The following is a 13,815-nucleotide window of genomic DNA, read 5'->3' as shown; positions in this document are numbered from 1 at the left end:
TTACTTCCACCTAATAGAACTTCTGCGGGACTAAATTCAGGTACCTCGGCGTCTCCGAAAAGCGTAAAAGTAATTAGTTAGACGTAAAGCAAATAACATTATTATTAAACCTTGAGCAGATCCGAAGGTGTCATTCGACATGAACAGGCTATGTGCCCACACAGGTTTTCACCATCTCTCTTCCTCATCATCGTCATCCACTCAGAGGAGCGGGTCACCCAAAGGCAACAACTAGGACTCTTCGGTGGCTACACGGTATCAGCCTGTATTTCTGCAATAACGATTGTCACAACACAGGAGAAGGTGTTTATCGTGGGAATATTTACGGTCAGTATGGAGTGTAGCGTCAGAATAGGCCTAGTTCGCTTCACGTTAAAGCATAGTACGAGGAGTGATTTAACAAGAAGGCACCAAATAATAGAACAACGTTAGCTTTTGTGGACAATTTCCGTCATGCGGGATCAGTCTTATGATTGAATTTATATTCACCTCCTTGACTACATCAAACAAGAGTAACTTATTCTTTTAAGGTTTGAAGAATTATACATAAACTACGGCATATTGCGCTGTTTATGTTCCGATGCGCGTGTCTGTTAAAGGAATTCTGGGCCTGTATTTCGCAGGGGATGCTTCACAAGAACTTGGGTCTGAGATAATAAATGTTAGTCCAATTAATATAATATTTTATTTGGTTTTAATTTTAGCCTTTCCTAATAAGGAACCATTATTACCCTCATTCGTGTGGGATTTGCGCCGATCTTTTTGCACCAGAAACATACCCCTACAGCGACTATGGATGCAGCAAAGTGGAACTATAGCACCGCCGCGTGTGACTCAGTGACACTGCAGTCTTGACATAGCCTAATTTCCCCTGGAACATCGTTCCTGTAACCTTCCTGATCCCCGGATTTCAGCTGCATTAATTTTCAAGGCAGGTGACCCACACAAAAATATTCCCGAATTACGTGAGAAGTTATGTCATTTGCAGTGTCCTTAGAGAATCCTTTCTTCCAGTAATATGTAGCCTACAATAATCTTCAAAGATATAATGAACAATGCGTTGCACGTGGTGAAACACGTTTTGAACACATACTGTAAGAACGAAATTAAATATTATTTTTAAGTGTCGTTGGTTTGTAAATTATTTGTGAATACGATTTAAATACTCAGCTCATCATGCACTAAATAAACAAACTATTATGCTCCCGCAATCATGATACGTGGTCTAGAAGTAAGCTGAACTACGGACTATCGATGAGTCGGCTCTCGCCTTCAGCAAACGTTTGTCATTGCTATACTCTCTCAAATATGGTACCTGGTCTAAGAGGAAGCTCTAACACGAAATTTTGCCAAATTTTTTTTCAAATATTACTTTGAAAATAAATTGAAATTTTTAGCACTAAATTTGAGTGAGTTCTTGCAGTTTGAATATTTTTGACAGAAATGCGGTATTTGAATAAACAAACTTTAAAAACTGAGAGTGTCACAGTTTCATTTTCGTTCCAAAACCTTTTAAATTGATAAGAGTTTGTCCAGAACAAAGTAAGGTACGTTAATTCACACAAAAAGTGGAATGCCAATATTGTTTACAATAACAAATACTTTTGCTTCTACTGAAAATTTTGCTTCTCCGACAAGAGGTTTCTTTTCGCTTTCCGCATCACACATACAGAAGACAACGTTAGTTGTAACTGAATATATTGCATTGAAAAAATAAGTATTTTCAAACCACTCCAGTGCTCTCATCGAAACTCAGTCGTTCGCTCAGCTCATTAATCATCGTGGCAAGATACGCATCGTCCACTTCTTAGAACGATATTTCAAAATCGGGCCCTACCGCAAATACTTAGAACACACATAACGCATGGCATACAGCAATGAGGTAAGTATCTTGTCTCATAGGGTAGATGCGAATAATAAGAAGTATTTCAAACTCCCAAAACTCTGCTGGCTGAGGCTAGGTCCTTCGCCTAGCAGAGTTGGCTTCTTCAGAACTCGAACCATCGCGGCCAACACATCCGTAGTTCATCCCCTCTTTAATGTGATATTAGAAGATCAGGCCACACTATGACTCATTTAAAATATTAAAATTTTAAATATTTACATAAATACCAGGCTCACGATACCCTTTTCCATTAATATTTACGTAGCGTTCAACAATACTTAGGAGTTCATTATTTATAAACATGGAAGTATCCTAGTGTTTTTCACTGGTTTCCTCGTTGAAACTGCTGTACAGCTCCGTGATTGAAGGTTCAGCGTCACAGCCTTTAGTTCTGAGGGTCCCTGTTTGATCCCCCAAGCATCGGAGATTTTAGCCGCGTCTAATTAACTTCCGTAGTTCTGGGATTGTAAGCCGGTGGCTGTACAACACATACCCCGTCGTAGGCACACAGTACACTCAATTACCATTCACCACAGAAATACAATCCTCCAGATAGTGTTGGCGCCAGGAAGGGCATCTGGTCGTAAAGGAGGGAAATATCGATATGAGTGACCCATTTCACACCTTAAATGACACCAGGGTTTGACAAAAGTGACGGAGGAATTAGAAGACTAATTTACTGCAATTACCAGTCCCGTGCTCGTGTATGTTTATTGCATCATTATTCCTCTTCGTGTATTAGTGTGCGAATCATTACATAAGACTAGTTTTAAGTACTTGACAAAATTCTGGATAAAATACTCCTCATTAATATTAACTTCTAGGTGGACTGGCAGGATAGGTTCAGTGAATGTTAATTTTCTTTTTCAACAATGAGACTCTCCAGGGTAGGCGTGCCAATCTGTATAAGAGTGGGAATTCTTTATATAATTATTCACAAGCCTGTAAATCTGTTTCATATTTTAAAATGTAAATATTGACTTTCCTGTAGTGCTGTGTATAAAGTGAATGTTGTGGGTTATTAATGTGTTCTTAGTTTCCAAAGTTAAGTGCTATTAAAATTCACGGCTCGTGCGTGACCTGCTGGATTCTTTCCGTACAGTTTCCGGTACTTTACATATAATGAATGTAGTTTGCATATAAGACTGTTTCACTCAGAAAATAAGCCATTTCACATGCAAACACCTATATAAACATGAATTTTCATAATTATGTAAAATTACCTGCAATTTTGTATTTGGGCAAGTATGGTTACAAATCTCACAATTGATAAATGAAGCTGAACCTACATAGAAATTTCAATTCTATGGCTACACCGTAGTAATCAATGAATAACTTAGTTTATAAGAAGTGCGTATCAGAAGTGCACACAAAGTTTAAATATTTCTTCAATAACTATCACAGTGAATTACGTTAAACAAGCACAGCTAATGAAAACTACTGAGCTTTCTTAAAATGACCCCCTCATATCAATAGTCTGAGAGACAAGAGTGTTTTCAGTTTCCACGGAGCAGTTTTGAATCACAATGTTCACATTGTTTAACGTACGGTAAATCAATTCATCACATTTAAGCAACATTTTAAATAATTATCCAAGGAAAGAAGAGAATTTTGATGTGATTCATGATGTACAGTGGAATAATGACAAGACACTTCATCGTCGTCGCAGCACTTAAATTTACACACGCCACATATATAACGCGATGTTAAAATTTATTAATTAACTATTTTAAAGGGACATCATTTACATTTTTAACTACAAAACATGATATTTAAATTAGACACACCTGTAATTGGGCCGTTCGCGTGGCGTTATCTCGGCTTCATTTTATGCCAGCAACCTCGGAACACATTCTTCGCTAAAATACATTCTTGTAAATACACTAATTCTGCACTCGTCTTAAAGTAATAAACATGGATTTCCTGAAACCTAACAATAATATATTCCATTCTGTACACATATACAACAGTTAAACCACCCCGCTTCGTGTTGAGAACTCAAGTAACACAGTTTGTGGATATCTTCAACTCCTTCCTCTCCGGTGTTTCACAGGTGTGACTGAACGTGAGACATAAGCTTATCTCCGCCAGACTACGACAGTCTTCCCTTACAGATTTCAAAAAGAACATCGTCCGCAATAATTCACAAAAATTATCTATGAATCTGCTGTCTCCCTACGCAGAAGTTCAGGAATCCTACAATTATTTAACTTATGATCTTCTTCCCCGAATGTGATTGATATCGTAAACAAAATGTTTCAAGATCTAAATTGCCTTCGCTCACCATTCACCACTTGGTAAAATATTCATCCCTCAAGCCAACTGGCTTTAGAGATTCTACAAGTCCATTTCGCACTCTGTAAGTCTACTTAATGTCGCCTGACGTAGATACACCCTCTTTGACAATTGAATGATGACAGACACTCTTGGTTGAGGAGGGGGTATTTATGCCTTCTCTAGTGAACCCGACAGGGGCATGATCCAAGGACCTTTGGTTGATATCGATCTCCGTAATTACGCACGCAATGCTATTAAAGGGAAAGAATGCTGAAAATGATTAATATTCATATCATTAATAGAGGTCATACCGAAACTAATTAATATTCATACCATTGAGATAGATAAATTGTGTATTTTAAAAATTATTCTACGAGATTTCTTTGTCTGCGACTTATTGCGCAGTATTATCCTTTGTGTAGCGGGGGCCCAGCAGTCGAAGCCAAGCCAACTTAGACCCGGGAGGGGTTATGAATGGGGATTCCCTGTGACATCACTCGAGAGAAGACTCAAGACTCACTGAATGAGGGGAAACTAACTTATTCGAAACGAAATATAGGAGCCATCTTGGACTCGGACTGGCCAACTTAATTACCTACGATCTAGAAAATTAATGAAACTCGAATTAGGGGGTCATCTCCCGATTTAAAAGGGATACATGTCACTGGGACATTTATTTAGAGTGTTTAATGTCCTCTTCCGTGATAACTTTCAGAACAAGAAAGAATACTGTGTGGTTTCTGCGTGGAAAAGTACTGGGCCATCTGTTTATTCTCACGACACCTCCTCGAAAAAGGGAATTCACCACGCAAGGAGGGCGAAGCAGAACAGATTTTAATTAATTTAAAGAGATTCACCGAAGGATAATTGGGTGGTTATGTCTCAATCGCATCAACTAAATACTGGTCACCGATTAACCGTACTATTATACCTCGAGTACGCCGGGAATAGGCGCTACGCAAATTAGTGGAAGGGGTATCGCTCCCTTGTAAAAACTACTGCAGTAAGGGATAAGCGTCATTCGGGGTTAGCGGCTCATCGGCGGCGAAGCTATGCTCGGTTAAGCCCTCGTTAGTTCTTTGTTCAAGTGAAGTTAACTCCTATTTTAAGTGAAATAATACAGTTCGCATAAACAGTGTATAGTTTTGATCTCTGTGACGCCTGTGTTAACTTTTTAGAAACCCGTGATTTGTAAAGTAATATTATTATCATTACGATATATAATAATCTGACGTAGCAGCAGACTGAATAGGAAAACCGAGAGATAGACGAGATTCGGTACTGAACCGCGGACTACGTAATAGCTTACGAGATCGTGACCGGACGTTCACAGTGAACGCTGTTAACCGAAGTGTGAATTAAACAGTGACGTTGTGTGTGTACAGGATTAGCTGCCAGCGGCTCCACCAGCATCGAACAATGGATCTTCAACTCCAAGATGGAATGGAAAATGAAGTAATCACCGTGGTGCCCATGGAGGAGGAGTAAGCTCAGTATGGACCTCCTGAGTTGACCAAGGTGTCATCATCATGTGATAGAGATGAGTACAAAGTTCTAATATCTGGCATACATAGAAGGGATGGGAATATTTATTGTAAACTGACGCTATAAGAGATTAAAGATGTAGTCCTGTTGAAATAGAGCGCCGGAATGGGCGCGTAGTTATTAATTCTTAGTTTAGGAAACCGACGACAGGTCTGAGTAATTGACTGTAAATAATTTAGGGAATATAATACTCTAGCTTTGCATGGGATAGGGATTCATTCAATTATTTCTTTCTTGGGAGATTCTGTTTGTTTATTTGCGTCAGAAGACCAGGAGTAATTAGTTTAGGTGAGTGCAGTGTGAGTAGTTATTAGAGTATTCATTAATTTGATAAGTGTATGGTATGTAAAACGGTAAGTACTCCAGTACGTAAGGCACGTGGCTACGAGGCTCAGCGGCCGAACTGACAGCCACGAAAACTCCACCCTTTGAAATACTTAGATAGGGAGTGATAAGATTAAATTGATTATGTGATTAAATTTACCAGGAAATGATCATTATACGTGTGTCAAATATCAATTCGTGTGAATATTAATTAATTAATTAATTAATTAATATATTGCCGTGTGACGATAAAGTAGCCATGTGCCGACCATCGATTAATTAACAGTTAGTAATCAGATGTTAATTGCCACGCGAGTGCTTAATTGTGTTGTAATTGCTGAATAGATTCCGCACGTTGACCATGTATAAGTAATGTAGCGGGTAAGCTATGTAGGACGGCAGGAATAATAATAATAATAATAATAATAATAATAATAATAATAATAATAATAATAGTAATAAATAATAACAATCGGGCAAAGATTACCATTATAATACCGGAGTCGCGATGTGAGAATGACGTGATACTGTCGGGTAAATATATTGTAGATGTACTTCCGAGTGGAGTGTTACTGTCTCCTTTTGAAAGGAAATGTTACGCCTGTAGGTGGGTGTTGACCCTTGGGGTGGTGAACCGCCGTCTGGCGTTGGCCCAGTTGTGTTCCTTTTTTTGTGTGGGCGTTCCGTAAGCTGAGGAAGGAGCGACATGGATGTTAAAGAGAAGTTGGTTTCTTCGAACGCCGAAATAATGTGATTTACCTAACACGACAGAGCAGTGTAATAATTAACAAGCGACCCGGCCGATAATGGTAATGTTTGCCAATGAATCGTTGTTAACTGTGCGAGTATAATTAGATAGGGATTACAGGACCCTGCCTTCATCGCAATAGGTTGTCAGTTCGATGCTCAACGTAGGCATTGTAGGCCTACAGCGTCAGAAGAAAGATCAAGTGCCTTTTACGTATTTTTCTTGCATATCATGTACCATTTATGTGTTTTTTTAATGTCATGTGTGGTTGTACATAAGGTCAGTGGTGGTTCTGTCCATCAGCTTGGCGATGTCCAGAATAGCGAGGGTCGGTTCGAACCCAGGTGTTGTATCATATGTGTGTATTTTATTTTTACGTCATTTCATTGGGAAATCTAGGTCTTTATTAGAATAGGGATTGCTCAGACGTGTTGTCGGATGCATGTTAGTTTTATGTGTTAGCGATAATATAGCCTCAGTGTTGTGATAAAATTACCATTCGCTATATGTCACGATACATCGCTTCGCGATAAACGTACTCGTTTCTATCACGTATAACGGACAGATGTTCACCAAACAAACTACAACAAACATTTGTAAATTTTAATGTAATTCATTAGTGTTATTTAGTGCGTCATTTCCCATCATCATTAAGGTTCAATAAACCGGTTTGTGAGTTAAATATCTTAATTCGAATGTGTTCTCATTTTAGTTATGTATGCCCCGCTTCTCCTCCCTTGTACGCCTTTAAGTTTACTTTAGTTCAGCGCCTATTTATTTCATACTTCTTGACCCGTGTGCGACACTGTAGATTCCATGCCGGTGCCATATAGGGAGGGGGCGCGTGCACTATGTACGCTCTGCTCGGCGTTATGTACAGTTGTGCAATCATTCCATTTGATGACCACTGGACCGATTTCTTCGAGACTCACCTATTTCCGCAGTCACGATAGTGTCATTTGCTAATTTTTCTTGTTTCTTTAACGGGAGTAATTAATTTCCTGCATGAGTGTTCCTCCGCATTTTGACTCTACGTGCTTGATACGTGTACACTACCCTGCCAGTATGGATGCTAACTTCTCTCCGAGCTTAATTAAATACACTTACAACCTGTGGACTTAAGTTTCATCAAATATTTACCAAACATTCTCAATTATTTATTTCTTTGTTAATGACAGTGCCGAAATCTCTCGCAATGAGGGTTATTATCGAGAATTTCATTATTAATTACCCAAGGTCTTCCGAAATATTCTTACCTCGTTCAATGTTTGGTGGGAGGCATCCCGCTGTGAGTTGTCACGCCAACGGAACACAGGATTAGCTTGCAATAAAAATATGGATGCCCTCCATCTTGTAGTTTAAATTTCAGCAAGATAGAATTATGGGCTCAATATAGATATGTAACGGAAATGGATCACCGTGAAATAGGTACAATTTATTACTTTATCTTCAGTATCTACTACTATACATCACCATGCGAATTCTTCACATTATACCACAACAGAACTGCGATGGAAATATTTAGCGGATGGACTCTGAAGGCTGGAATTTTCCTTTAATTTAGTTCTGTTCCTTATATATATTCATAATTGACTCAGCCATTAAAAACGTGTAAATATTATTTCACTAAGGGATATTATTCATATTCTCTTCCCTATGTTAGATGTGGTAATGTAACATAAATTCAGTTCAGAAATTTCAATTACGTAGGACTGAATCAATACACAGAATTGTTTTGGGCAACAGGCACTGGATAATAGTAGAAGTTTGGAATTATTTTCTAAACAATTTGTGTTTGTATTGAACCATATCGTTTCTCAGCCTTGATACTCACACAAAAGTCTTACAGTGTGTTTAGTCGTACTGAAGAATTGAACCAAAGACCGACCACGAGAGGAAGTGTAAAACCAAACCAAACCAAACCTCATGGCGCAACAGCCCCGAAGGGCCTGGGCCTACCAAGCGACCGCTACTCAGCCAGAAGACCAGCAGATTATGAAGTGACGTGTTATCAGCACGACGAATCCCCTCGGCCGTTATTCATGGCTTTCTAGACCGGGGCCACTATTTCGGCGTCAGATAGCTCCTCAATTGTAATTAAGTAGGCTGAGTGAACCCCGAACCAGCCCTCAGGTCCAGCTAAAAATTCCTGGCCTGGCCGGGAATCGAACCCGGTGCCGCTGGGTAAGAGGCAACTACGCTACCCTTACACCAGGGGGCCGGCCGGAGGAGCTGTAAAGGAATGTTAATTTTCAAGTCACCTTTAATATGAATACGGATCTATTGTTTCCGTCCGCCTCTGTGGTGTAGTGGTTAGCATGATTAGCTGCCACCCCCGGAGGCCCGGGTTCGATTCCTGGCTCTGCCACGAAATTTGAAAAGTGGTACGAGGGCTGGAACGGGGTCCACTCAGCCTCGTGAGGTCAACTGAGTAGAGGTGGGTTCGAAGTGGTTTTCCGTGGTTTCCCACTTTTCCTCCAGGCGAATGCCGGGATGGTACCTAACTTAAGGCCACGGCGGCTTCCTTCCCTCTTCCTTGCCTATCCCTTCCATTCTTCCCATCCCTCCACGAGGCCCCTGTTCAGCATAGCAGGTGAGGCCGCCTGGGCGAGGTACTGGTCACACTCCCCAGTTGTATCCCCCGACCAAGAGTCTGAAGCTCCAGGACACTGCCCTTGAGGCGGTAGAGGTGGGATCCCTCGCAAAGTCCGAGGGAGAAACCGAACCTGGAGGGTAAACAGATGATGAAGATGATGATGATGATCTATTGTTTCCTCTTCTTCACTTACATACAACACACCACACACTACAAGATACCATAGAATCTCGTAATAGCGAGTATAACCATCCGCATGGGGTTGGGGGCTGGTGTTAAGAAGGACTTTCAGCTGTAAAATTGGGCCTGACCCACATCGACTGCCGTCCCTCAGAAATAGGTAAATTGCCGGGCATAATAATAATAATAATAATAATAATAATAATAATAATAATAATAATAATAATAATAATAATAATATTGTCCGCCCCTGTGGTGTAGTGGTTAGCGTGATTATCTGCCACACCCGGAAGTCCGAGTTCGATTCCCGGCTCTGCCACGAAATTTGAAAAGTGGTACGAGGGCTGGAACGGGGTCCACTCAGCCCCGGGAGGTCAATTCATTAGAGGTGGGTTCGATTTCCACCTCAGCCATCCTGGAAGTGGTTTTCCGTGGTTTCCCACTTCTCCTCCAGGCAAATGCCGGGATGGTACCTAACTTAAGGCCACGGCCCCTGTTCAGCATAGCAGGTGAGGCCGCCTGGGCGAGGTACTCGTCATTCTCCCCAGTTGTATCCCTGACCCAAAGTCTAAAGCTCCAGGACACTGCCTTTGAAGCGGTAGAGGTGGGATCCCTCGCTGAGACCGAGGAAAAACCGACCCTGGAGGGTAAACAGATTAAGAAAATAATAGTAATAATAACATCCTTGCAGAAATGGCAGTCGATGAGAAACTGGTGGCGATAATAAGAGCAACACTAATACCAAATCCAAAGTAAAATTCCAAGGATGTCTCTCTGAACTTTTTGAGATCAAGACAGGCGTTCGACAAGGAGATGGGCTGTCACCTCTTTTGTTCAACTGCGTACTTGAGAAGATAATACAGGAGTGGCGAAAGACGTTAAAAGAAAGAAACCTTTACAAACCCGTAAGGATTGGGACAAAGAAAATCGGAGTGGAAATAGATTGCTTAGCGTTCGCTGATGATATAGCCCTTATGGCAGAAAATTTCGAAAGTGCAACAGAACAGATCAATGTGTTGAAGGAAGTAGCAGAACAAACAGGTTTACAAATTTCCTTTCTAAAGACAGAAGTAATGTTAAATATCAAAGGTGATACGGCACAACTAAACACCAAATATGGAACGATAAACCGTGTTAGTAAATTTAAATACCTTGGTGAATGGATTCAGCAAAATGGACTTGACAAAGAGGCCATAGCAGCAAGAATCAAGAAAATGGAAGTCACTTTCCAAACCACCCGCAACATTTACAACAAAAAGTGCTTTTCCCTGAACACAAAAATTCGTCACTACAACACTGTCATCAAACCAGTATCACTGTATGCATCTGAATGCCTTATCCTGTCCGAGAAATGTTTGCTTGCGGATTTAGAGAGGTAAGAAAGATCCTACACACCATACTTGGTCCAAACTACAAAAATGGCATCTACATTAAAAAATCCAGGTAAGAAGTATAATCTAAGATAGAGAAGAACACGGACACAATGCGTAAAGGCAGAGTTCGCTTCTACGGTCATATACGACGGGTGATCGACTCTCGATGGACGAAACGTATCTTCAGTATATTTGACGCAAAACCAAAAACGGCAATGCCATGGTACGTTAATGTCAAGAAAGATCTTAGAGAACTGGGCCTATAAGCAGAAGATGCACAAGACCGAAATCTTTTCAGAGCAGCTATCAAGACTTTTGGGACTTTCCGGGACGAAAAACGGGTAACTGGTGCTAAATGGACAGAAGAACGTCGTGCTAAACACAGTGAGCTAATGAAGACGATGTGGATCAAGCGAAAGATGAACAAATGCCAGAATGCAAAGTGAGGCTTATCGTGGTCCCTAGTTGGCCGATTAGCGAAGTTGAATGATTGAATAATAATAATAATAATAATAATAATAATAATAATAATAATAATAATAATAATAATAATAATAATAATAATAATAATAATGCAGAAGTCAACAACAACATAGAATCGAAAGGTCAGGAAGGATCTGGAGCGAAGCAACGTAGAAGAAGAACAAATCAAGGAAAGAGGTAATTTTAGAAATAAAGTGTAAAGTAAGGTAGGATTGCTGGTACAAAATGGTCTTAGAGAAGTAGGAAGGAACACATTGAAATGATGAGTGTAGGAAAGAAAGGAAGAGGGAGCACCATATGATGGGGAACTGAAATTGGCGCGCGGCCGCTGGTAAGGCACAACGTGAAGGGAACATAATTAATAATAATAGTAATAATAATCATAATGAGTACTTTTTTGCATGAATTCGTTATATTCTGGCGTAAAGATAAATTTTTTTAAAGTCACAAATCTTACTCCTTACATTTAATCTCACTAAAAATAAGATAACTCTAGTTCATTATATCAGTTTGAAACCTTTGGTGCGGAAATGATGTCCAAAATCTCAGCAACTAGACGCATTCAGATTTCACTGAAATAAAATTCGATTTTAAACTACAACCAAGGCGGCAAAAGAACCGATAATTTGTCATTTCATCCACCTGCCAACAGATTAACATTGTTGCCCTGGTCATGCACAATGTGTATTCCGTGTCAGGTGTGATCAATTAGCTCTGACTGATTGCACATGTCTTGTGTGAGGGATGACTCCCATAGTAGGTTCCTCTGGGACGAAGATAATGAAAACATGACGAGGTACTGCATAACTTGTACCTGATGAGTGGTCTACGTACACTAAGTAATGTTTTGCGGATGGTTTCTTAGGCCTACAATATTATCCATGAAAAGACATAATTAGGAAGGGACAAAATAGTTAAATAAAAGATCATATATTTAGTCAAATAATCACTTTCAAAGAAAACCGACATCTGAATGTACGTTGGGAGGTTTCTAAATTATATTAGTGCTTCCAAGAGCAGAAACCATTCGTAGAAATTTTAAATATGAGTACTGTTATAAGAATTTGCTTAATTATGCCATAAAATGACAAATCTTCTCCCATTAGTATGAGGTCCTATTTAAGAAATCATGTTCTTCGAATTTTCAGTAGACCTGTTAACTAGCAGATTGATAAATGCTACAAGAGGAATGAACAGTCATGCTAGATCTATTGAAATGCTCCCGTCTTAAACATACGTACAAGTCAGCCATCATTGACATGAGTCAAGTACAGTAATAACTATTGTCACACGAAGTTATGGAACGTCATGAATATTCTACAAAATTGTCTTTCGAACTATAAAACTTCAAATAGCTATACGTAACACTTAGGATTATACTGCGTGGCAGCTGACCCTATTCACTGACCCACATATTATTGTCTAACCTAAGAATATTAACCTTACCTACTCACAACAATGCCAGATCTTACTACGCTTTCTATAATTCGTTTATTCGTGACACCCAAATCAGCTTTAATGATAAAATACCGAATGATGGTAAAGAATCGCGAAAATTCTGTATCACAGCAACGTTATATACAGAGAAGAGGAAGGCTGAATGACTAGAGTTGTACTGATACAACAGTGGTCAATGCCAACTCGTGATAGTGACTCGCGTTGTTGAAGACATGATCATGATACCATGATCAATTCTCATGTCGCTGATTCTCTGCTGTTTGTTTTAAAATAGCCCTTGAAAGATCTATTTGCAGTGAAGTAAGATATTACCGACAGAGGTGCAGTGGGCTTGTGTACGGTCATTCAATTAATGAAGTAAATGTTCAAAATAGCCACCTCCTTCGTTGACGCAAATCTGAGCTCGGTGGAAGGGAGACATTCATGCTTGCTGCAACGTATGTGGTGGAGCCTGCCTGCAAGCTTCATTGAGGAGCCGCCGTAAATGATTCGGGCTCTCTGGTTCCTCTTCATAGATAATTTCCTTTAAATAACCCCAGAGAAAACATCTAGTGAAGTAGGATCGTGTGATCTAGCACGCAATATGACAGGAGCCCCCTAGTCCAATCCGTCGTCCAGGATATACACTATGCGAATGGTTCTGTACTGCCATCGACAAGTGTGAGGAACTCCATCCTGCTGGAACCACGTCTTTAACCGTTTCATAAGAGACACATTCTCCAATAAGAGCGGGAGTTATTCACGAAGAAACTGTAGGTGGCGTAGTTCCATGAGTTTTCCTTCGAAGAAATATGATCCAATTATCTGGTTACCTATTGTATTATACCCCACCACTCGCGGACGCCCCATTGTACCTGAAATCGAGCTTCACTTATCCAGTGAGGATTTTGAACTCTCCGATAATGGATGTTATGACGATTAACAGTTCCGCATCAGCTTCATCTCT

This window comes from Anabrus simplex, chromosome 1 (genome assembly GCF_040414725.1).
Source record: "Anabrus simplex isolate iqAnaSimp1 chromosome 1, ASM4041472v1, whole genome shotgun sequence".
Classification (NCBI taxonomy): domain Eukaryota; kingdom Metazoa; phylum Arthropoda; class Insecta; order Orthoptera; family Tettigoniidae; genus Anabrus; species Anabrus simplex.
Note: the sequence above shows the minus strand (reverse complement) of the source record.